The sequence below is a fragment of the Phyllobates terribilis genome, unplaced genomic scaffold (genome assembly GCF_046119375.1).
Source record: "Phyllobates terribilis strain yellow unplaced genomic scaffold, ASM4611937v1 Scaffold_3__8_contigs__length_932513732, whole genome shotgun sequence".
NCBI classification, from domain to species: Eukaryota; Metazoa; Chordata; class Amphibia; order Anura; family Dendrobatidae; genus Phyllobates; species Phyllobates terribilis.
Window position 1 is genome coordinate 839,327,273 of NW_027362763.1, and position 25,879 is coordinate 839,353,151.

Here is a 25,879-nt window from a genome sequence, read left to right on the forward strand (position 1 = left end):
TGAGCAGTTTGTCAGCTTTTGGACACCTTTGAAGGTGTTTTCTATGTGTTTCTATGTGTTTTTGTTTCCCTGCCATTGGTTTTAACGGTGTTCGAAGGTGTTCGACGAACAGTTCGACGAACAGTTCGGCGAACACACGGGTGTTCGACGAACCGAACCGAACTCGAACACTATGGGGGTGGCTCAACACTACATAGCACCACAACAGTCAGGAAGAAGCAGTGTGGTGGCCTCGAACACAAGGCGGGAAGAGTTCCCTGTAACACCAACACGACGGAAGTTGCTAGTACAACTGTTAGGTCTTCCCAAGTCTGGTTGTTTTTTAAAGACTCTGCAGATAACCCCAAAATGGCCATTTGCACCACCTGCCAGGCCAGCATCAGCAGGGGTAGCAAAACTAGCAGCCTGACCACCACCAGCAAGATCAGGCACATGGCAGCAAAGCACCCTACTAAGTGGGCCAAACCCCAGGGTCCAGAAACAGTGTCTGGGGGTGATACCACCGCTTCTTCTGCTGTTGTGCTTGCATGCCAATCCACTGTACATGGCGCATGCGAAGATGCCTCCCGCCCTGCACGTGTCAGTGCACACTCTCAACTAGCACCATCAGCAAGCATGTCCCCTTCCTTGTCCCTACCCCAGTCCTTGGAACGAAAACGCAAATATGCAGCCAACGCCCCACAGGCCACACTACTAAATTCACACATTTCGTGATGGCTTGTGCTCGAAATGTTGCCTTTTAGGCTCATTGAGATGTAAGCTGGACTGGTACTCGGTCCCCAGCCGCCACTATTTCTCCCAGTGTGAAGTTCCCGCATTACACGAGAATGTGTCCCACAACATTAACCATGCCCTCAACAATGCAGTTATTGGGAAAGTACACCTAACAATGGATACGTGGACAAGTGCTTGTGAGCAGGGACGGTACATCTCACTGACAGCACACTGGGTTAATACAGTGGAAGTAGGGACGCAGTCGGACCTTGGGACGGAATATGTCCTCCTGACACCGATGATTGCGGCCCCTGGGTCATTCAGGGTTGCCCCCACATTCTATAGCTCCTACGCTTCCTCCTCCTCCTTCTTCTCTTTAGCCTCCATTTCTGAAATAAGCACATCAGTCACAAGCTGGGAACACTGCAGCACTGCATCGGCCAAGTGGCAACAGGCTGTGCTGAAGCTAAAATGCTTAGGTGACAAAACGCACACCGCTAAAGAGTTGTGGACAGCTCTGAAAGAGCAGGCAGATCTGTGCCTAACACCACTGAACCTACAGCCAGGCATGGTCATGTGTGACAATGGCAAGAACCTGGTAGCGGCTCCAAAGCGAGGTGAGCTCACACAGGTACCATTCCTGGCCAATGAGCTAAACCTCGTAGTTCAGCGGTTTCTCAAAACCTACCCAGATCTGTCGCATCTGCTTGTCAAAGTACACCGCATGTGTGCCCATTTTAGAAAGTCAGATACAAATTCCAACGCCTTTGCAGTGCTTCAGTAGCGTATGTTGCTTCCAGCTCACAACCAAAGAGTACAGGCGAGAAAGACAGAAATGCAATCCAGCAGAGGCAGGATAACTGTTATGTTCTGCAATTTAGAACTAAGGAATAGGAGGGAAAAGCTGCCCCTCTGGGTGAGACTCTGCTTAAACCCTACGCTGGGTTGGGTGCCCTATTCCTTGTGAATAGCCCCACCGAAGCTCCTCCACTGAACTCAGATGAAGACCTGAAGAAAGGAGAAAGGGTGTCCCTAAAAGATCTAAGGACTGGGAGCAAAAACAGGTGACCTCCTTAAAGAAAAGTTAGTTGCAAAAATGAAAATGAAAGGAAACAAAACTGGTGGAACCAGAAGTCCCAGGATATCAATTGTCCTAAGCACAAATAACTAACAAGGCAACTTAGCCAGAGCACAAGCGTAACAACACTGATGTTCAGTGAGGAATGGGAGATAGGTGCTGAGTAACAAAGAGTGAGGAGATCACGTGACCAAGACACCCAGCACCAGAGGAAAAGACTAGAAGCCAGCAAACCACAAAAATATGGCCGATAGTAAAACAACATAGATTCTAACATGAACACTGTCAGAGTTCTGGGACAGTTTTCTCCGACCCTCCCATCGCACAGGCCCTGAGGCGCGGGGTACTCTCCCAAGGAGGGAAAAGTTTTGGAAAATGCTGAGAGAGTACCTTGCCCACCGTACCTATGTCCTCCATGATTCCTCTGTGCTTTATAATTATTGGGTATCCAAGCAGGACACGTGGCATGAACTGGCTTTCTACGCCTTGGAGGTCCTGGCCTGCCCTTCCGTTAGCATTTTGTCAGAGCGGGATTTTAGTACCGCTGGTGGAATTATAACCAATAGGCGCATCTGCCTGTCAACTGAAAATGCTGACAGGCTGACTCTTATAAAAATGAACAAGGACTGGATTGGGCCAGACTTCTCAACACCACCGAACGATAGCAGCGTAGCATAAACTCAAATACAGTGTCTTTTTCGTGAGGTCTAACTCTATTCGCATGCACCTCTGTCTTCATACCCAGACATGGCTATAAGCTTCCTGATTTTGTCTACAGTGGGTACGGAAAGTATTCAGACCCCTTTAAATTTTTCACTCTTTGTTTCATTGCGGCCATTTGGTAAATTCTAAAAAGTTCATTTTTTTCTCATTAAAGTACACTCTGTACCCCATCTTGACTGTAAAAAACAGAAATGTAAAAATTTTTGCAAATTTATTAAAAATAAAAAACTAAAATATCACAAGGTCATAATAAGTATTCAGACCCATTGTTCAGTATTGAGTAGAAGCACCCTTTTGAGCTAGTACAGCCATGAGTCTTCTTGGGAATGATGCAACTAGTTTTTCACACTTGGATTTGGGGATCCTCTGCCATTCTTCCTTGCAGATCCTCTCCAGTTCCGTCAGGTTGGATGGTGAATGTTCTTGGACAGCCATTTTCAGGTCTCTCCAGAGATGCTCAATTGGGTTTAGGTCAGGGCTCTGGCTGGGCCAGTCATGAATGATCACAGCGTTGTTGTGAAGCCACTCCTTTGTTATTTTAGCTGTGTGCTTAGGGTCATTGTCTTGTTGGAAGGTGAACCCTCGTTCAAGTCTGAGGTCCAGAGCACTCTGGAAGAGGTTTTCATCCAGTATATCTCTGTACTTGGCCGCATTCATGTTTCCTTCAATTTCAACCAGTCGTCCTGTCTCTGCAGCTGAAAAACAGCCCCAAAGCATGATGCTTCCACCACCCTGTTTCACTGTTGGGATTGTATTTGGCAGGTGATGAGCAGTGCCTGGTTTTCTCCTCACGTACCACTTAGAATTATCACCAAAAAGTTCTATCTTCGTCTCATCAGACCAGAGAATCTTATTTCTCATAGTCTGGGAGTCCTTTATGTGTTTTTGAGCAAACTCTATGCGGGCTTTCATATGTCTTGCACTGAGGAGAGGCTTCCGTCGGGCCACTCTGCCATAAAGGCCTGACTGGTGGATGACTGCAGTGATAGGTGACTTTGTGTAGCTTTCTCTCATCTCCCTACTGCATCTCTGGAGCTCAGCCACAGTGATCTTGGAGTTTTTCTTTACCTCTCTCACCATGGCTCTTCTCCCACGATTGCTCAGTTTGGCTGGACGGCCAGGTCTTGGAAGGCTTCTTGTGGTCCCAAACTTCTTCCATTTAAGGATTATGGAGGCCACTGTGCTCTTAGGAACCTTGAGTAATGCAGAAATTGTTTTATAACCTTGGCCAGATCTGTGCCTTGTCACAATACTGCCATTTCTGTCCCCCATTAAAAATTAGTTTCAGTGTGTCAGTGAAGCAATTCACACCAGTTTGCTGTTCAAAAGAGCTACCTACAGGCCAGCTACTTAAAACCGTGTTTTCTCCGTCACACGGATTACATATACGTTTACAGAAAATACTGCCATTTCTGACCTCCATTAAAAATTAGTTTCAGCGTGTCAGTGAAGAAATTGACATAAGTTTGCTGTTCAAAATAGTTACCTACAGGCCAGCTATTTAAAACTGTGGTTTCTACGTCACACGGATTACATATACATTTTCAGAAAATACTGCCATTTCCGACCTCCATTAATAATTTGTTTCAGTGTGTCAGTGAAGCAATTGACACCAGTTTGCTGTTCAAAATAGTTACCTACAGGCCAGCTATTTAAAACTGTGGTTTCTCCATCACACGGATCACATATTCTTTTCAGAAAATTCTGCCTTTTCCGACCTCCATTAAAAATTTGTTTCAGTGTGTCAGTGAAGTAATTGACACCAGATTGATGTTCAAAATAGTTACCTACAGGTCAGCTATTTAAAACTGTGGTTTCTCCGTCACACGGATCACATATACGTTTTCAGAAAATACTGCCATTTCCGAACTCCATTACAAATTTGTTTCAGTGTGTCAGTGAAGCAGTTGACAGAAGTTTGCTGTTCAAAATAGTTACCTACAGGTCAGCTATTTAAAACTGTGGTTTCTCCATCACACGGATCACATATTCATTTTCAGAAAATTCTGCCGTTTCCGACCGCCATTAAAAATTTGTTTCAGTGTGTCGGTGAAGCTATTGACACCAGTTTGCTGTTCAAAATAGTTACCTACAGGCCACCTATTTAAAACCGTGGTTTCTCCATCACATGGATCACATAAACATTTTCAGAAAATACTGCCATTTCCAACCTCCATTTAAAATTAGTTTCAGTGTGTCAGTGAAGCAATTCACACCAGTTTGCAGTTCAAAATAGTTACCTACAGGCCAGCTATTTAAAACAGTTGTCTCTCTGTCACACGGATCACATATAAGTTAGATCCAAATTCAGTCATTTGTAGTGAGCGTGGAAGATATTGTCCTCCATTTAAAATGGGCAAGGCACGTGGCAAGGGACGGGGAACTTGACGTGATGGTGATGATGGTGCATGCAGAGGCCGAGGCCGTGGGCAAGCTGAAATTGTGCCACAACCAACACCCACATCTTCTCGCTCGACCTTCCTGTCCCAATTAAAAGGGGACCGCAGAACACCATTATTGAAAGCAGAACAGTGTGAAAAGGTTATTGGTTGGGTAGCAGATAATGCTTCCAGTCATTTAGCCACCACCACCACCACCTTGTCTTCCATACGATCAAGTCTCAGTAGCTGTGAGTCTGGACCGCATATTCCTCACCCTAATCCTCCTTCCTCCCACCATGCCGAGTGCCAGAGACAACTGATCCCACACTTGGACACTCCGAAGAGCTGTTCACTTTTCCATTTATAGATTTGGGCCTCTCGGGTGGTCCACTTGAAGCGGGGCAAGAGGAGATCGCATGTAGCAATTAGAAATGAGCGTTGCTCGACTCGAACTGTTCGCCAATCTCAAATTCGAGCTGTTTTGAGCCGTGTTCGAGCCGTTCGGCGAACAAGAACAATTTGAAAAAAATCCGGCTGTTCGAGGTTATGTTCGATAACTGTTCGTGCACCAAAATCATAACTGGATTTTTTCACAGTAATGCTGATAATCAATGTTAATACGCAGTATGAGTGTACAGCGGGGCAGGGGGAGGGGCAGAGGATGAATCTATGCAGAAATAATGAAGATCTCCATTTTTTTTCTCTTTCCCGCATTTACAGTTGGGAGGTGCAATCTGTCAGCCAATCAGCAGCGCACACAAGGAGTGAACTGCTTTTTTCACACAAGCAAGGGCATGTGTCATTGGCAGTGTATGTCACATGTCCTTGCCCTATAAGACCCAGCCATTTTCCCCGTCGCCACCATTTTCTCACTGCTGCAGCTGCGTGTTAGATGGCACCGCTGTTGCTGTGTGCGCTATACTTTCAGTGTTAATTTCAAGCCAATTTTCTCTGAAATATACAGATAGCTTGGGAGTAGGGAATAGTTGTGATTGCAGTCCTTTTGAGGACTAGGTTACAGCATTTCCTACGACTTTTGGCAGGCAGGTCTGTGCTCTTAAATAGATAGGTTGGGAGTAGGGACTAATTGTAATTGCAGTCCTTTTGAGAACTATTTTACAGCATTTCCTAGGACTTTTTGCCAGGCAGGTCTGTGCCAGTGCTGTGCAAGTGTTTTTCACAGCATTTGGCTAAATCTAGCTAAGTAAATACTTTTTGGCCTCTTTGCAGTGTGTGTTAGTCAATGGAGTAGCGTATCTGTGTTGCAAGCTACACCACCTGTGTATAGAATACAATTTTTTTTACTGCACCTAGCCAAGTAAAACCTTTTGGGCATAGCATCATTCTATTAGGCCATCTATACTAAGCTCCACCAGCTTGCAAATTAGTAATATTTTTTATCTGCATCTAGCTCGGAAAATAATTTTGGGCTTGTAGCAGTGTGTGGGACTTAATCTTAGTCCATCTATACTAAGCTCCTCCAGCTTGCAAATTACAAATAATTATAATCTGCATCTAGCTTGGAAAATAATTTTGGGCTTGTAGCAGTGTGTGGGACTTATTCTTAGTCCATCTATACTAAGCTCCTCCAGCTTGCAAATTACAAATAATTTTTATCTGCATCTAGCTCGGAAAATAATTTTGAGCATAGTAGAAGTGTGTGGTACTCATAGTATTAGGCCATCTACACCAAGCTCCACCAGCTTTGAAATTAATAATAATTTTTAGCTGCATCTTGCCTGTAAAATAATTTTGGGCATATTAGCAGTGTGTGGTACTCATTCTATTAGGCCATCTATACTAAGCTCCACCAGCTTTCAAATTACAAATAATTTTTAGCTGCATCTTGCCTGGAAAATAATTCTGGGCATAGTAGCAGTGTGTGGTACTCATTGTATTAGGCCATCTATACAAAGCTCCACCAGTTTTGAAATTAATAATAATTTTTAGCTGCATCTTGCCTGGAAAATAATTTTGGGCATAGTAGTAGTGTGTGGTACTCATTGTATTAGGCCATCTATACCAAGCTCCACAAGCTTTGAAATTAATAATAATTTTTAGCTGCATCTTGTCTGTAAAATAATTTTTGGCATATTAGCAGTGTGTGGTACTCATTCTATTCGGACATCTATACTAAGCTCCACCAGCTTTCAAATTAATAATAATTTTTAGCTGCATCTTGCCTGTAAAATAATTTTGGGCATAGTAGCAGTGTGTGGTATTCATTGTATTAGGCCATCTATACCAAGCTCCACCAGTTTTGAAAATAATAATAATTTTTAGCTGCATCTTGCCTGGAAAATAATTTTGGGCATAGTAGTAGTGTGTGGTATTCATTGTATTAGGCCATCTATACCAAGCTCCACCAGCTTTGAAATTAATAATAATTTTTAGCTGCATCTTGCCTGTAAAATAATTTTTGTCATATTAGCAGTGTGTGGTACTCATTCTATTCGGCAATCTATACTAAGCTCCACCAGCTTGCAAATTACAAATAATTTTTATCTGCATCTAGCTTGGAAAATAATTTTGGGCTTGTAGCAGTGTGTGGGACTTATTCTTAGTCCATCTATACTAAGCTCCTCCAGCTTGCAAATTACAAATAATTTTTATCTGCATCTAGCTCGGAAAATAATTTTGGGCTTGTAGCAGTGTGTGGGACTCATTCTATTAGTCCATCTATACTAAGCTCCACCACCTGTGTATGTAATAAAATTGTTTTACTGCATCTAACCCAGCCAATCCTTTGGGGCTAATACCACAGTTTGGCCACTCAGCTCTGCTCGGTTCCCATCCATCGTTTTTTGTGCAAACACCTCCAGAGTTGTGAATTAGTTAACCACCAAAATGAGTGGAAAAAGGACTGCTGCTGGTGGAAAGGGGAATAGGCATGTTGGGAAGGGGAAAAAAAGGTTGTGTCCGTGGGGTAGGTGTTAAAGCAACAGTAACATCTGCAGAAGAAAGACCATCTTCCAGCCAAACTAAGATGTCTACTTCTTTTAGCGGACAATGTGATACGATCCCTTTCTTACAGCCACGCCAATCGCTACAAATTCCAGATGAGGCACAAAAACAGCAGGTGCTTCAACGGATATCAAGTGCTCCTTTAAGTGGGCTCTCCTCCACCTCAACTTCAACATCACAAATACTCCAGTCCTCAGAGGTGTCACCCCAATCGCACTTGCTTCCTCACAGCTCCCAAGTCTCCAGCTGCCTGTCTGAGTATGGGGTAGAACAGATGGTTGAGTCTGCAGAGCTGTTTACTCATACTATAGCCTGGGAATCAGGGGTCAGCTCCAGAGCTTCTGTGAATCCAGACGAGGAAATGATCTGCACTGATGCCCAGAATCTTTATGAGTCGGATCCAGGACCAGACGCAGAAGGTTCTGAGCATAATGTAGACCCTCGTTCCCAAACTGTAACTCCTGTTGGTGGAGACAATGAGGAAGATGATGATGAGACTCAAATACCTGATTGGAGCGACAACTTGAGTTTTCTGTCAGGGCAGGAACAGGTTGGCTCTGAGTACGACGGGTGTGAGAACACACAGGGTGATGATGACGAGGTTGCAGATCCCACTTACTGTCAACCCACAGTCAGCCAAGAGATGAGGTCAGCAGAGGAGGTGGAGGAGGATGCTAGTGACGACGAGGTCAGGTTGCGCCTTCCTGGACAGATATGTAGTACTGGAAGCACGTCAACAACTGCATCTTCAAACACAACTCTGCCTCTGACCACAAGTCGTGGTGGCTCTTCAGGTCGCATGGGTGCTAAGCCTTGCATAGCCTGGGCATTTTTTCAGATCGATAAGGATGACCCAACTCGTGTTTTCTGTAACATTTGTCACCAAAAGCTAAGTAGAGGCCAAAAAATCCATAGTTTGAGTACTTCATGCATGAACCGTCACATGGATATGAAGCATAAGTTGCAGTGGGAAGCTCACTGTGCTACAATGCAGCATAGCGGGCCGGGCCAACCATCGTCTGCCTCATCTTGTGCATCCGCGGCCTCTTCATCCTCTGTGACTGGGGGGACAGCAGTCACACCTGTTTTGGGACGCAGACCTTCCACCTCTTTACCCACAACAGCCAGCGTGATTGGCAGGTCATCATTTTCTTTGGAGGTGGAAACACCAGCTGGTGTTGAGCGCTCTCCAACATCGAGAGCACCACCTTTGGATCAAGGCAACCTAACATGTCCGCCTGCATCTTCCTCACAGACCGCCAGTTTGCCAGGGACACCCTTCTCAATCCCTTCTAAGCACAACAGCCAGCCCTCGGTCCCTCAGATGTGGACAAGTAAAAGACCATTTCCTCCTAGCCATGAGAAAGCTAAGAGGTTGAATTTCACCATCTGCAAGCTCTTGGCTACAGAAATGCTGCCTTTCCGCCTGGTGGACACAGATGATTTTCGAGACCTTATGTCCGTCGCAGTGCCCCAGTACCAGATGCCCAGTAGGCACTACTTCTCAAAGAAAGGTGTGCCTGCGCTCCACCAGCATGTCGCACACAACATCACCGCTTCTTTGAGAAACTCTGTGTGTGACAGGGTGCATTTCACCACAGACACTTGGACGAGTAGGCATGGACAGGGGCGTTACATGTCACTGACTGGGCACTGGGTAACTATGGTGACAGCAGGACAAGGGGCTGCTGTCCAAGTCTTGCCGTCCCCACGAGTTGTGCGTCAATCCTCTTTATCTCGAAGTTCCTCCACTGCTTCTGCCTCCTCAACCTCCTCTCGGTCTTCCACATGCACCCAAAGCCAGTCTGGTCATGCCACCCGCTTTCTAACTGCGCAAAAGGGATCCTGCACACCTCCTTACTATGCTGGCAGCAGGGCTCAACGTCATCAGGCAGTTTTTACTTTGAAATGTCTGGGAAATGTGAGTCACACAGCTGAGGAGTTGTGGTCAGCTCTGGAGAACCAGTTTCATGAATGGTTGTCTCCACTGGACCTGAAAGCAGGGAAGGCTGTGTGCGACAGTGCTGCAAACCTCGGTGCAGCCCTTCGCCGGGGCAATGTCACACACGTGCCTTGTATGGCTCACATGTTAAACCTGGTTGTCCAGCCATTTTTAGCCCACTATCCCGGACTAGATAGCCTTCTGCAGAGGGCACGGTCGCTGTGTGCTCAGTTCCGCCATTCGCATCCCGCAGCTCAGCGACTTACATCTCTACAGAAGTCGTTGGGCCTGCCACTTCACCGGCTAAAATGCGATGTGCCTACCCGGTGGAATTCAACTCTGCACATGTTGCAGTGACTGTGGCAGCACCGACAAGCCCTGGTGCAATATGTTTTGACGTATAGCCTGGGCCAACGGGATCCAGAGGTGGGGCAAATCACGCTGGAGGAGTGGTCTCAGATCAGGGACCTATGCACCCTTCTGCACAGTTTTGAAATGCCGACGAAGATGTTTAGTGCTGACGATGCCATTATCAGCATGACTATTCTGGTGATTTACATGCTGGAGCACATGTTAAACAGAATTCGGAGTCAGGTGGTGCGACAATTGGAGGTGGAGGAAGTAGAGGAGGAGGAGTTGTATGCGGAAGGGCTAACATCTGCAAGGTCCAGACGGTTGGCAGCACCAAGGCGGCAGGCATGTGAGGGTGGGGGAGATGGATTTACCAGGGCGCATGGTAGCAGCCAAACTAGTGAGGAAGGTGCAGGAGCCAAGGAAGAAGTGGAGGACAAACTGATGGAAGACTCATCAGATGAGGGAGACCTTGATCACATTTCTGTTGTGCGAGGTTGGGGGGAGAGGGCAGAGGAAGGAAGCATGATTGTTACCTCGCCACCAACACAACAGGGACTTGGTGCTCCTGGATGCGCAAGACACATGAGTGCCTTTTTGCTGCACTACCTGAAACATGACCCTCGAATTGTCAGAATTCGAAATAATCCTGACTACTGGGTTGCCACACTCTTAGATCCCCGGTACAAAAGTAAATTTGCCGAAATAATTCCTCCCATAGAAAGGGATTCACGCATGCAGGAGTATCAGCAGAGACTGTTGCAGAATCTTACATGTGCTTTTCCACAAAACACCAGTGGTGCATGTAGTGAATCTCACAGTTCTAACTTGCCAACCGTGGGGCTCTCGAGTGTTCAGCACTCAAACCTTATTAGAAACACCGTAACTGCTGGAAACAGCAATTTTGCGGAATCATTTCACAGCATTTTTAGCCCATCCTTTGCAAGGCCACAGGAGACAAGAAGTCTGACACATAGTCAGCGCCTAGAGACGATGGTACAGGAGTATCTCCAAGTAAACATCTAAGCCATGACTGTGTCACTGGACCCTTGCTCTTTTTGGGCTTCCAATCTGGATAAATGGCCGGAGCTAGCCACTTACGCCTTGGAGATCTTGTCATGCCCCTCAGCCAGTGTTCTCTCTGAACGTGTGTTCAGCGCTGCTGGTGGTGTGCTGACAGATAAGCGCACGCCGCTGTCCACTGAGAATGTAGACAGACTCACGTTCATAAAGATGAACAAATCATGGATCCGCAAGGACTTTTCTACCCCTGTGTCATCCTGGGGAGAGTAAAAGCTTGAGGATTTCGTAAAATCACCTCACCAACCGTTTTAAGCTTTCAAATTACTAATAATTTTTAGCTGCATCTTGTCTGGAAAATAATTTTGGGCCTGTAGCAGTGTGCGGTACTCATTCTATTATGCCATCTATACTAAACTCCACCAGCTTGCAAATTACTAATAATTTTTAGCTGCATCTTGTCTGGAAAATCATTTTGGGCATAATAGCAGTGTGTGGTACTCATTCTAACCAACCATTTTAAGCAAAAAATGGAAAAAATGGAGACTCTTTTTGGAGTCCCCTTGCTTTGTTTTACATGACGTTGCCATCGTCAATTAGAGGTGGGTTGGGTCTTCCCCCTCCCCCTTTTAACCGTAAGAAAATACATACACTATGGCTTGGGGTAACACAGATGGTTGAGTCTGAAGAACTGTTTACCCAGAGGTCTGCTACAAAGTTTCAGTGTCTGCTACTCAGCATAGTAACCCAGCTGCGAAGCAAGCTGCACCGCCTGTGTATCTAATAATGATTTTTAAATGCATCTAGCCTAGGCAGACTGTGGGGACCCCTAACCAAACCCAGATGCTCAGCCCCCTGACGCCCCCCTTACAACTGGATGGGTGAGGATCGGTCACAGCTTTATTAACTGTTTATACTCATTCCATTAGAAATGCATTTTATTTCTAAAATAATTCAGCTTGTTGCAGCATGCCCTGTGTTTCCAGTCTCCACAACGGCAAGTTGGCCAACAAGTGTAACTCTCCAACATGTCCTTTCTATTTCCAGGCCACGGAGGATCCTGCTTACTCGTATACAGGACTCCGACCCCGATCCATCACTCTCAACGCTTGTTCCACTCCGTCCTGGAGTCCTGACAGGAATATGTCCAGTCCAATATCCATTAAGTGAACACCGTCGGGCCGTATGAGGCCTGCTTTATCTCCTTCCAGTTGTCGGTGTCGTATCACTATACAGCCTCTGTCTCTTATAAATTTTGCCATCCGAATATTTATTACCTGCCTTGTCCGTTCGATGGCCGTGATGTCTCACGCACCTTGCCATACCGTTCTCGGCACAATCTCTGACCATACTATAGTTAGTTTTGTGAAAAATTCTCTGAAGCGCTCAGTGTCTAGTTTCATTATTTCCATTAGTTATGCGCTCTTGTGATAAACTATGTCGTTTCCCCTGGCCTGTATAACTAAGATGACCGGACCTCTTGCCTCTCTCCCTACCTTGATTACCTCCATTAGTACCTGTGGCCATTGCAGGCCTCTAATACCTCTCCAGTTAAAATATGTGTTATGAAACTCCAATTTCCTCCCGCCTGGGCGGACTTTCACCCTTCTTTCTGCACAATATATATACGAGTTCTTAATCATTGCATAGCAAAAAAACAGCAAGGAAGTGGTATTTATAAGCCATGTCCTGCTATGCACCTGTTCAAGGCTGAGTTAATCAGAAATTTAAACACACATACCATGTTAAAATCGTATAGCATAGAAACAATGCATATAAATGTAAATAATCAAAAAGAAAAGAAGAAAAAAGGAACATATATAATAATAATAATCTATAAATGATCACTCATAATGATACATCAAATCATGTCTGATGTTTAAACCCACTGGTACACGTGTATTTAAAGTATAAATCCACCAACTTTCTCTATTAAGGAGCTTTCTCCTATAATCATCCACCAAATCTCCACCAATCGCCACTGTTAGAACTCTCCTGTTAGGTTTTTTCTATTATGCTGGTCACATGACCGTTTTTGCCTATTTAATCCTGCTCCGCCCTTCCGGCCTTGCTGGACTTCATTGTAATTTCTACTCTTAAGCTAGCCAGGTGCTTTGTTACCTTTCTCAGTCAGTTTAGCTAGGTCTTTTGACCTCTATGTTCTATGTTGTTTGTTTGTCTTTTTACTGCTACAATTTCTGCTAGGAGGTGTCCATCTTTCTCCCAGTCCCTAGTTCTTGTGGGGATCCCTTCCTCACATCTATAGGTCTTCGTTCAGAGTAGCTGAGGACTTTAGCGGGTCTGATCGCAGGATCAGGTTCCCCGTTACATCGTAGGGATCTAGCTTAGTTCTATTGTAGGGACAGATCTCCTGTCTTTCCTTACTGCTTGTAGCAGATCATAACAGCCACGGCCCACGGAGGGGCCACCACAATCAGTGAAACCTTCCTTATTTAGTATAGAGTCTACCAATACAATGGGCATATTAGCCCAGCTGCGAAGCAAGCTGCACCGCCTGTGTATCTAATGAGAATTTTTAACTGCATCTAGCCTAGGCAGACTGTCGGGACCCCCAACCAAACCCAGACGCTCTGCATCTAACCCAGCCAATCATTTGATAGTATTGCTAGTAGCAGAGTCGCATGGGCTCTAAACCTTGCATAGCCTGTGCATTTTTTCAGATCACTAAGGATGACCCAACTCGTGTTATCTGTAACATTTGTCACCAAAAGCTAAGTAGAGGCCCAAAAATTCATAGTTTGAGCACTTCATGCATGAACCGTCACATGGATTTGAAGCATAAGTTGCAGTGCGAAGCTCACTGTGCTACAATGCGGCCTAGCGGGCCGGGACAACCACCATCTGCCCCACCTGTGTCATCCTGGGGAGACTAAAAGCTACTGCGTAGTCTTTTCCAAAAATTTGAGGAAATTACCACGGGAATGGTTTGGAAGAGGTATAAGAGTTTAGGTAGGACGTTCATTTTTAGTATACTTATTCTGCCGAACCAGGAAAAATCCTTCACCGTCCAAGAAGTAAGATCTTTATGGAGTTGTTCAATAAAGGGCCCAAAATTAAGATAAAATAGACGGGAGAGGTCTCTATGAATACGAATTCCTAAGTATTTGATACCCTGTGAGGGCCAGGCAAAGGGAAAGTTGGACTGGATGGAATCCTGTATGGATTTGGGGAGGGAGACATCTTGGGCCTCAGACTTCGCTGCATTGATTTTAAAATTGGACCATGTAACAAAGTGATCTATTTCAGCCATAACAGCAGGGATGGATATATGTGGTTGAGTGACATCATCAGCAAATACAGAGCACTTGTACTCGGTGCCTCCCACCTCGATCCACCTAATATTGGGGTTATCGCGAATTGATGAGAGCAGGTGATCCATCACAAGGATGTATAAGAGAGGGGACAGAGGACATCCCTGCCTTGTCCCATTGGTGATTATGAAAGGTGATGAAAATGTTCCATTTATCTTCAGCCTAGCTGACGGATTGCGATACAGGGCCATGATTTTGTCTATAAAAGGGTCCGCTAGACCCCTACCCCAAGCTTTTTAAGAGAATAATATATGGCGTGCCAAGAGACTCTATGGAATGCTTTCTCAGCATCCAACGAGAGTATCTAATTACAAATTTTTAACTGCATCTAGCCCTGGCAATACTTTGGGCCTAGGAACAGTGTCTGCTAGTCAGCGGAGTAGCCACCACCTGTACATCTAATTACAAATTTTTGACTGCATCTAGCCCAGGAAATACTTTGGACCTAGTAGCAGTGTCTGCTAGTCAGCGGATTATCCCACCTGTTAAGCAAGCTACACCACATGTAGTTTGGACACTTAATTTTTTCAAAGGAAATGCTTCGGGCCCCCGGGACACTCAGTGAAGAGCATCGGGGAGGCACCCCAAGGCACAGGGGCTGGGACTGGCGGTAGGACGCCTTGCGGTGGACCGCCAAGCTCGATCCTTATAAAAGATTTTTAACTGCAGCAGCTTTAGTGGACGCTACTGGAGTTGGAATTCTTGCGGCTGCTGGCATCAGACTTGCCCTCCAATAGATCCTTGTAAAAGGATTTAAAGTGTACTCATTCAAATTACAGAGACAATTTAAATTAAAAAGCTTAGACCTGCCTCCACCGCAGGGGGGCTCGCTCAACCCACCAGCGGACAGGCACCAGTATTGGGAGAGGGGGGCTGGCCGTCAGGGTCCACCGCAGCTCTGGCACAAACCCGGCGACACGGAGGTCGCACGGGCAGGAACGGACTGGCCGCGTCAGCTTCGCACGTTTTTGGTTTTAGAAGGGCATGACATGCCTATATCTGTGTCTCCCCCTCCTTTTACTCCTCCACCTCTTTTCTTTTCGCATGACTATATGTACTTGTCACTTTTCCATGTGTTAGTTATGTCTTCTGAACAGTTTGTCAGCTTTTGGACACCTTTGAAGGTGTTTTCTATGTGTTTCTATGTGTTTTTGTTTGCCTGCCATTGGTTTTAACGGTGTTCGACGAACAGTTCGACGAACAGTTCGACGAACAGTTTGACGAACATACGGGTGTTCGACGAACCGAACCGAACTCGAACACTACGGGGGTGGCTCAACTCTAGTAGCAATGCCCAAATATTTGAGCAGCCACGGTCACACAATGGCAATGGAGGGAAAGTGTCACAAGAGGTGGACGATGATGAGACACAATTGCCAGAAAGTCAGGAGGAGGACCAGAGTGTGGAAGTGGAAGATGAGGTGGTGGATGATATAGTAACTGACCCAACCTGGCAAGGGGACATGCAAAGCGAGGACAGCAGCACACAGGGGGAGGAAGGTCGAGCACCCCAACAGGCAGGAAGAAGCAGTGTGGTGGTCGCAGAAAGAAGGCAGGCAACAGTTCCCCGTAACACCAACACGTAGTAAGTTGACAGTTCAACTGTTAGGTCTTCCCGAGTCTGGTTGTTTTTTAAAGACTTTGCCGATAACCCCAAAAAGGTCATTTGCACCACCTGCCAAGCCAGCATCAGCAGGGGTGGCAAAATGACCAGCCTGACCACCACCAGCATGATCAGGCACATGGCAGCGAAACACCCGACTTTGTGGGCCGAATCCCAGGGTCCAGGAACCATGTCTGCGGGTGGCACCACTGCTACTTCTGCTGTTGTGCATGCAAGCCAATATCCTGTCCATGGTGCATGCGAAGATGCCCCCTGCCTTGCACCTGTCACAGCACACTCTCAAGTAGCAGCATCAGGAAGCACGTCCACGTCCTTGTCCCAGCGCAGCGTTCAGTTGTCCATACTCCAGTCCTTGGAACGCAAGCGCAAATATGCAGCCAACGCCACACAGGCCACACTACTAATTTCCCGCATTTTGCGACTGCTTGCACTAAAAATGTTGCCTTTTAGGCACTTGGAGATGGAAGCATTCCGCAGCCGCCACTATTTCTCCCGGTGTGCCGTCCCCGCATTACACAAGCACGTGTCCCAAAGCATTAGCCGTGCCCTCAACAACGCAGTTACCGGGAAAGTCTACCTAACCACGGACACGTGGACAAGTGATTGTGGGCACGGACGGTACATCTATCTGACGGCATACTGGGTTAACATAGTGGAGGCCGGGACCCAGTCGGACCTTGGGAGGGAACATGTCCTCCCGACGCCAAGGATTGCGGGCCCTAGGTCAATCAGGGTTGCCCCCACAGTCTACAGCTACTGCACCTCATCCTCCTCAGCCTCCTCCTCCAATTCAGATTCCATCTCCGAAATTACCACATCAGTCACAAGCTGGAAGCACTGCAGCACAGCCTCGGCCAAGCGGCAACAGGCTGTGCTGAAGCTAATATGCTTAGGTGACAAACCACACAATGCTGAAGAGTTGCGGACAGCTCTGAAAGAGCAGGCAGATCTGTGGCTCACACCGCTGAACCTACAGCCAGGCATGGTCGTGTGTGACAATGGTGGGAATCTGGTGACGTCTCTGAGGTGTTGTGAGCTCATACACGTACCATGCCTGGCCCGTGTGCTTAACCTCGTGGTTTAGCGTTTTCTCAAAACCTACCTGCAGCTTCCGGATCTGCTTCTTAGAGTACGCCGCCTGTGTGCCCATTTTAGAAAGTTACCTACAGCTTCCGCCGCCCTTGCCGTGTTTCAGCAGCGTTTGTTGCTTCTGGCTCACAGACTGGTATGTGATGTCCCCACGCAATGGAACGCTACACTGCAGATGTTGGGAAGGATTTGTGAGCAGAAGAGGGCAGTTGTTGAGTACCAGCATCAATAAGGCCATCGGTATTCAGTTCATACTCCACACATAAGACCTCAGGAGTGGACATGGATGTCAGACATATGTACCATCCTCCAAAACTTTGAGGACTCCACCAAGATGTTGAGCTGTGATGACACCATAATTAGGGTCACCATCCCACTTCTCTGTCTTCTGAAGCGTTCTCTGCTCACAATCAAATAGTATGCATTGCATGCAGAGCACGATGAGATGGAGCAAGGAACCATGCAGGGTAATTACACACAGCCCAGCCTCATCTCATCCCAACGTGGATTGGGTGACAATGAGGAAGAGGAGGAGGAGGAGGAAGAACAGGAGCTGGTTTCATGCGCTATAGACAGTACTACCTGCACAACTGTCATACCGTCTGTTCAGCCTGGATAGCCAGAGGACAGAGAGGAGGAGGAGAGCATGGTCAATCGTCCTCTTTGTGTGGACACGAAAGTCTTGCCTACTAGCAGTCTGGCACGCATGGCTGAGTTTATGTTACGCTGACTTTCCCATGACCCTCGTGTTCTCAAAATTTTGGGTGACAGTCATTACTAGTTGGTGACACTTCTAGACCCATGCTACAAGGAGAACTTTATATCTCTTATTCCGGAGGCGGACAGGTCTGAAAAAATGGGGCAGTACCAGAAGGCCCTTGTTGCAGAACTATTAAAAAAATTCCCATCTGAAAACGTTGGACAACCAAGGAGTACAGACGAGAGAGACACAATTTCAATCCAGCAGAGGCAGGGGAACACTGTCAAAGTTCTGGGAGAATTTTCTCAGCCCCTCCCATCGCACAGTCCCTGAGGTGTGGGGTACTCTCACAAGGAGTGCAAAGTTTGGGAAGATGCTGAAAGAATACCTTGCCGACTGTACCAACATCCTCCGTGATTCCTCTGTGACTTATAATTATTGGGTATCCAAGCTGGATAGGTGGAATGAACTGGCTCTCTACGCCTTGGAGGTCCTGACCTGCCTTGCCGCTAGCTTTTTATCAGAGCGGGTTTTTAGTGCCGCTGGTGGAATTATAACTGATAAGTGCATCCGCCTGTCAACTGAAAATGCTGACAGACTGACTCTTATAAAAATGAACAAGGGCTGGATTGGGCCAGACTTTTCAACACCACCAAATGATAGCAGCGTAACATAAACTCAAATCCAGTGTCTTTTTTTGGGAGGTGTATTCCCATGTATTCTCGTGTATTCTTCTCCTCATCCTCATCCTCCACCACCATATCACCAGATTGACCGTGGTCTTTGATGTAACACCTACATAATTTTTTTAAAGGGTGTTTATGATGCCCATAAAAAAAAATTTTAATACAGTATGTTCATGTTTAACCAACAGGGTTAAATGTTTGTCAGCCCATACACTTAGTGCATGGGCATTACAAGTATAGGAGACCAGCTCCTTTTAATGGGAACATTTTTTATGAGGCTCTCTAAGTCTCTTCCATGGGGCATTGGAGTGACTCACAATTTTTGGCAGTCCTTGCATTCACTGCATAGGCCAACACTATGGAAGACCCACTTCCTAACAATGGGAACATTTTTTCATGAGGCCCTCTACGTCTCTTCCATGGGGCATTGGAGTGCGTCCCAATTTTTGGCAGCCCTTGCATTCACTGCATAGGCCAACACTATCGGAGACCCTCTCCTTTCTAATGTGAAATTGTCGTTACTGTGGCCCTGCTCTATGTGTCTTTAAATTCTTAGTGGGATTTTTCCTAAATTTGATCAGTAGTTGGACTCACTGCATACCCTATAACTGTATAGCAGACCCTCTCCTTTCTAATGGGAACTTGTCGTACTCGTTACTGTAGCCCTGCTCTCTGTGTCTTTAAATTTTTAGTGGGGTTTTTACTAAACTTAGTAAGCCGTTGGAATCACTGCATACCCTATAACTGTATAGCACACCCGCTCCTTTGTAATGGAAGCATGTCATTACTGTGGCCCTGCTCTATGTGTCTTTAACTTCTTTTTGGGGTTTTTCCCAAATTTTGGTCAGCCGTTGCAGTCACAGCATGGTCATTACCACTATAGGAGACCCGCTCCTTTATAGTGGGAGCATTATTTTTACTGAGACCCTCCTCTATGTTTCTTCAAAGGGATATTGGGCTGCATCCGAATTTTTGGCAGCCCTTGCAGTCACTGCATACGCAATAACAGTATAGGAGACCCACTTGTTAATAATGGAACAACAAAGCATAGCCGGCTGATGGCTCTCTAACAATAACAAGGGCCGACTGCTGGTCTTTTAAGAATGGTAAGGGTCGCCTGATGTCCCTATAAAAATAGGCTTTGAGTCCCTCCATCATAAATGAAAAAGGATGTGCCTGATAATGTGTCACACACCACATTGCCAGATAAGGTTGTAAAATGTTAAAATGACATTTCCTGGTGAATGCATTTGTCTTAAAAAATAACGTAAAAAAAAAAAAACAGTAGGCTCTTTCTTTAGTATAAAAAACAGAGTCGCCAATGTAACCTCAATGTAATCACATTGTTCAGCTCCAGCACCTCCTCCTCCATCTCTGAAATGACTACATCAGTCACAAGCTGAAAGCACTGCAGCACTGCCTTGGCCAAGTGGCAACAGGCTGTGCTGAAGATAACATGCTTAATGCCTAGGTGACAAAGCTGAAAGCTGTAACACAGCAGCCTGATCTGTGGTTCTCACCGCTGAACATACAACCATGCATGGTCGTGTGTGACAATGGGCAGAAACTGGTGACGGAGAAATGACAGCCGGAGTAGATACGGTTTCCCTCACCTTTCTCCCCCGCTCAAAAGCCCCATAGCAGCTGCAAAGTTAGCGCTATCATGAACTCTCCTTATGTAGAAGCCAGGGCACACCAGAGGATTCTCTGGTGGGACCATCCAACCCTGCCGAGAAGAAGTCCTGGCTAAGAAAAGTGTGTGGGAAGGTTCCCAGACACTCTATGGCTGCTTTTTTACTGAGGTGGAAACCCACGCAAACATGGGGAGAACATACAAAATTCTTGCAAATGTTGTTTTGCTGGGATTTGAACCCAGGATCCTCGCGCTGCAAGGCTTCAGTGCTAACCACTGATCCAATGTGCTGCCGTTCACCCTCTGATATCTAACAGGCTGGAGAAACTTGCACCTACTGCCACTCTATCTTCAGCTCCTTTGTGAGAAATTAATGCATTTGGTCAGCCACTCAGTCTACCAAATAAAATTCCTGAGAAGGAAATTGGGGATGGCTTCGCTACTGGTACTGGTACTGGGGGCAGTGCTAATACCATTGCGTTGTACCATAGTTTACTGGAAATATTCCAGGCTGGTAGGAGGCAGATTCCCACAGAAAAGTACCAGCAGTAATGCTCAGGGACCCACGCTTGTAGAAGGCGGACACAACACCGGGAGAAATAGCGGCGGCTGGGGACCGAGTATGGACACGAAGCATGAGGCATGAGGTTGTGAAAAGCTTCAGCCTCCACGAGCCTAAAAGGCCACATTTCAAGTGCAAGCAGCTGCCCAGAAATCTGGCAGTTTAGTATTGCGGCCTGTGGGTCAGTGGGTGGGTGGCTGGCTGCATACTTGCACTTGCATTCCAAGTAACAGAAAACTAAGCAGATGGTTGCCTCTATCATCATCATGGCCTCAGAGCGGCACTATAAACTCTCCTGAAGGAGAAGCCAGGGCCCACCGGAGGAGTCTCCGGTTTTCTGGTGGGCCCGTCCAACCCTGCCGAGAAGCAGCCCTGGCTAAGAAAAGTGTGGGGGAAGTTTCCTGGACACTCTATGGCTGCTTTTTTTGAGGATCGGTCGTGCTTATGCATGTTATTTCTCATTTCTTATTCCGCATTGCAGATCAGGCCATTGCCCAACTCTGCAGTCATGAAATTAAATGCGCACAGAAAGATGCTTGTGGGTCAAAGCACCACCGACAAGTGCGAGTTGATGTTGGACAGGCTGCCATTGCATTTGCAACAAGCTGCATCTCCTGGGAGAAATGACACCCAGAGTAGATATGGTTTCCCTCTATGAAAGTCCTTTCACTGAGCTAAAGAATATGGCTGTGGTGAAATACAACTCTCAGCAAAAAAAGCTGTGGACTGGCTCCGTACCGTCCCTGACCACATTCACCTATCCACGTGTTTGTGGTTAGGCGGTCCTTCCCAGTAAGTTCACTGGGCAGGGCACGGGTAATGTTGTGGCACAAGTGCATGTGAAAGGCGGAGACGACACTGGGACAAATATTGGCGGCTGGGGACCGAATATGGATACCCGGTCGCCGCCGCCATAAGATTGTGGACAACTTCCACCTCCACGAGCCTAAAAGGCCACATTTCAAGTGCAAGCAGCTGTCAAAAATTTGGCAGTATAGTATCGCAGCCTATGGGTGGGTGGCTGGCTTGCATTCCAAGGAAAGGAGTAGGGACAACTGAACGCTGCACTGGGACAAGGACGTGGACGGTGATTGTTGCAAGTCTACAATGACAGGTGCATGGCGGGAGGCATCTTCGCATGCGCCAAGGATCACTTATGATGGGCACACTTTTAGGCAATGACCTGGGAGTCAGAGATGCTTCAAGAGGTCTTCCCCATGCTGTTCCCATGTCTTTTCAGCACTGTATGCATGTGTCTGATGATGTGTCACACACCACATGGCAAGATAAGGTTGTAAAATGTTAAAATGACATTTCCCAGTGAATACATTTGTCTTGGTTGAAAGCAATGCAAAAGTGCAAAAACACATCAAAAACGCTATGTGGGAACATAGCCCAAGGTGTGGAGGAGTATGTTTGGTTTTGGCTATTTATTTTGCCTTATATACAAGTCATTACCCTGGAAAGGATGCTCCTTAACATATTTCCCAGGAAAATCCATTTTGGATTTGTTTTTGTATGTTTTATTGTGAGTCTGTAAAAGTGGCGTAATACCTCTGACCACGTTGTCGACAGCAGTGACCTGGGAGTCAGAAATGCTTCCAGGGGTCTTCCCCATGCTGTTCCCATGTCATTTGAGCACTGTTCCCATCGATTTGGGCAATTTTTAGGCCATCTGCAGACCACGGTGGGGAGCTGCCTGAAAAATGCTCGAGTTTCCCATAGACTTACATTGGGCTTTTTGCTCGGGTCGAGCACTCGAGTATTCCAATTTTCTCGACCCGAGCATCGAGCACCCGAGAATTTTAGCGCTCACCCATCACTAATCCACACTAGTTCGCTGACCAATAGCATTGGTATACCGGTACTCGCCAAAATAATTGGTCATCAGATGTGATCAAATTCTGTGGCATTAATCCTGACATTTTTTACAAGCTGCAAAATATTAAACTCCATTTAAAATGGGCAAGGCGCGTGGCAAGGGACTGTGAAGTGGATGTGGTGCTAGTGGCGCACGCTGAGGCCGAGGCCGTGGGCACGATGAAACTGTGCCTGCTGGGGGAGCACAACAAACACCCTCATCATGTCAACCTAGCTTCCGGTCCCACTTTCTACTGGGCCGTGGAACACCACTCTTGAAGCCAGAGCAGTATCAAAAGGTTGTTGGTTGGATAGCAGATAACGCTTCCACTCACTTTGCCACCACAACCACCCTGTCTTCCACACGGTCCAGTGTCAGTAGCCATGAGTCTGGACCACATATTCCTCACCTTGATCCTCCTTCCTTCCCCCATGCCGAGCGCCCGGAGACAAGTGATCCCACACGTGGACACTTCGAAGAGCTGTTCACATTTCCATTTATAGATTCTGGCCTCTCGCTCGGTCCGCTTCAACCGGGGCAAGAGGTGATTGCATGTTGCAATCCCCAAATATTTGAGCAGCCACGGTCACATGAAAGCGATGATGGGAAAGTGCAATTACTGTCACAAGAAGTGGATGATAATGATGAGACACAATTGCCAGCAAGTCAGGAGGAGGCACAGGGTGTGTACGTGGAAGACGAGGTGGTGGACGATGAAGTCACTGACCCAACCTGGCAAGGTTACATGCATAGCAAGGACAGCAGCACAGAGAGGGAGGGAGGCATAGCAACACAACAGGCAGGAACAAGCAGTGTGGTGGCCACAGACACAAGGCGGGCAAATGTTCCCCAAAACACCAATACGTGGGAAGTTGCCAGTCCAACTTCTAGGTCTTCCCGAGTCTGCCTCTCTTTTAAAGACTGTCCAGTTAACCCAAAAAAGGCAATTTGCAACATCTGCCATACCAGCATCAGCAGGGGCAGCAAAAATAACAGCCTGACCACCACCAGCATGCTTAGGCACGTGACAGCAAAGCATCCAACTAGTTGGGCTGAACGCCAAAGTCCAGAAACAGTGTCTGTTGGTGACACCACTGCCTCTTTCACTGTTGTACGTGCATGCCAAGCCTCGGTCCAAAATGCAGGCGAAGATGCCTTCCATCCCGCACCTTCCATTGCACACTTGCAACCATCACCGTCAGCAACCATGTCCACGTTCTTGTCCCAGCGCAGCGTTGAACTGTCCCTACCCCAGTCCTTGGAATGCAAGTGCAAATACGCAGCCACCCACCCACAGGCCACAATGCTAAACTGCTATATTTCTTGACTGCTTGCAATGAAAATGTTGCCTTTTGGCTCATGGAGATGGAAGCTCTCCAAAACCTCATGGCAGCGGCTGTCCCCCGATACTCGGTCCCCAGCTGCAACTTTTTCTCCCAGTGTGCCATCCTTGCCTTACTCAAGCACGTGTCCCAGAACATTACCCGTGCCCTCACCAATGTTACTGGAATGGTCCACCTAGTGTTTGTGGCCATGGACGGTAGATTTCACTGACGGCACACTGGGTTAATATAGTGGAAGCTGGGACTCAGTCTGACCCTGGAACGGAACATGTCCTCCCGACGATGAAGATTGCGGGCCCTGGTTCAATCAGGGTCCCCCCCCTATTCTACAGCTCCTGCACCTCGTCCTTCTCTTCATGCACAGCAGGAAAAGAAGATTTATCCAGAGATGATATTGTTAATAAAAATCCATTTCTCTTCTTTGAGTAAAATTGAAAAGATAATCCAGTGGATACAGTCCAAAGCAACTACCATGGATCCTCCATGGCAATCCAGATTGACGCGTTTCGACTCATTAGGTGTTAGTCATGAGATCATGTGCTGTGCATGTGCTCGACCCGTACCAGCGCGGTTCCATGCGATGACCTTCTAAGGGACACTAACTTACCGGTGAGTTGACTCTCCTTACCCCTATTTTCCTTTTTGTTTTCGTCCTCCTCTTCCTCCTCTTCAGCCTCCATCTCCGAAATGACCACATCAGTTGCAGGCTGGAAGCACTGCAACACTGTCTCGGCCAAGCGGCAACAGGCTCTGCCGTTGAAAGCTGTAACAGAGCACTCAGATCTGTGTGTCACAGGTGTATCAGGTTTGACCGACAGTCGTTCTGGATCCGCCTGTAGAAGGTCGCTGCGCTTGGCTTTGCAAACACCTTCTTGATCATTTCATCTCTGTAATGTAGTGGTATCCTTCTCCTGCTAGGACCCAGCAGTGATCTCCACCTTCTGCTGCTAATTGACACACCCTTGCTTGATATATTAAAACCCTCAGTGTCTCCAAATAGTCGCCGGTGATAGAACTATTTTCCTCTGCTCAGGACGGGTTCTCTAGCAGTTGGCTAGTTTTGTCTTGGAGTTTCTTGGTGGATTGTTGTCGTCTTCTCTATGGTGTCTTCTCAAAGCTAAGTGTATCCCCTTGTTGGTTTTCCTTGTTTGTCTTTAGTTGCAGTGGGGGCTGACTAGTGCTCTCCTCTTCCCCTCCCTACCTAGGGCATAGCTCTAGGGTCAGTTAGGGATTAGGTATCCTGTACGGCGATAGGTGCGGAACCTATTTATGGACGGTAGGGAAGTCAGGATGTTCTAAGATCTGCCTAGGGGTCTCCACTCTCCCTTTCCCTAGTTGTTGGGCTTCCCCCCTGTTCCCATCATTGTACATTTGGTTCTCCCCTTATCTAGCATGACACTGTGGCTCTCACCACTGAACCTACAGTCAGGCATGGTCGTGTGTGACAATTGCCGGAACCTGGCGGCGGCCATGCCTGGTCCATGTGCTCAACTTAATGGTTCAGTGGTTTCTCAAAACCTACCCAGATTTGTCTGAGCTGCTTGTGAAAGTATGCCACATGTGTGCCCATTTCAGAAAGTCACCCACAGCTTCTGCTGCCCTCGCCGTGCTTCAGCAGAGTTTTCAGCTTCCAGCTCATCCACTGGTGTGCAATGTCTCCATGCATTGGAATTCAACATTGCATATGTTGGGAAGGATTTGTGAGCAGCAGAGGGCAGTTGTTGAGTACCAGCTTCAACATGCCCATCGGTATTCAGGTCAGCTTCCACACATAAGAGCTTATGAGTGGGCATGGATGTCTGACATCTGTGCCATCCTCCAAAACTTTGGGGAGTCCACCAAGATGGTGAGTGGCGATGACGCCATAATTAGCATC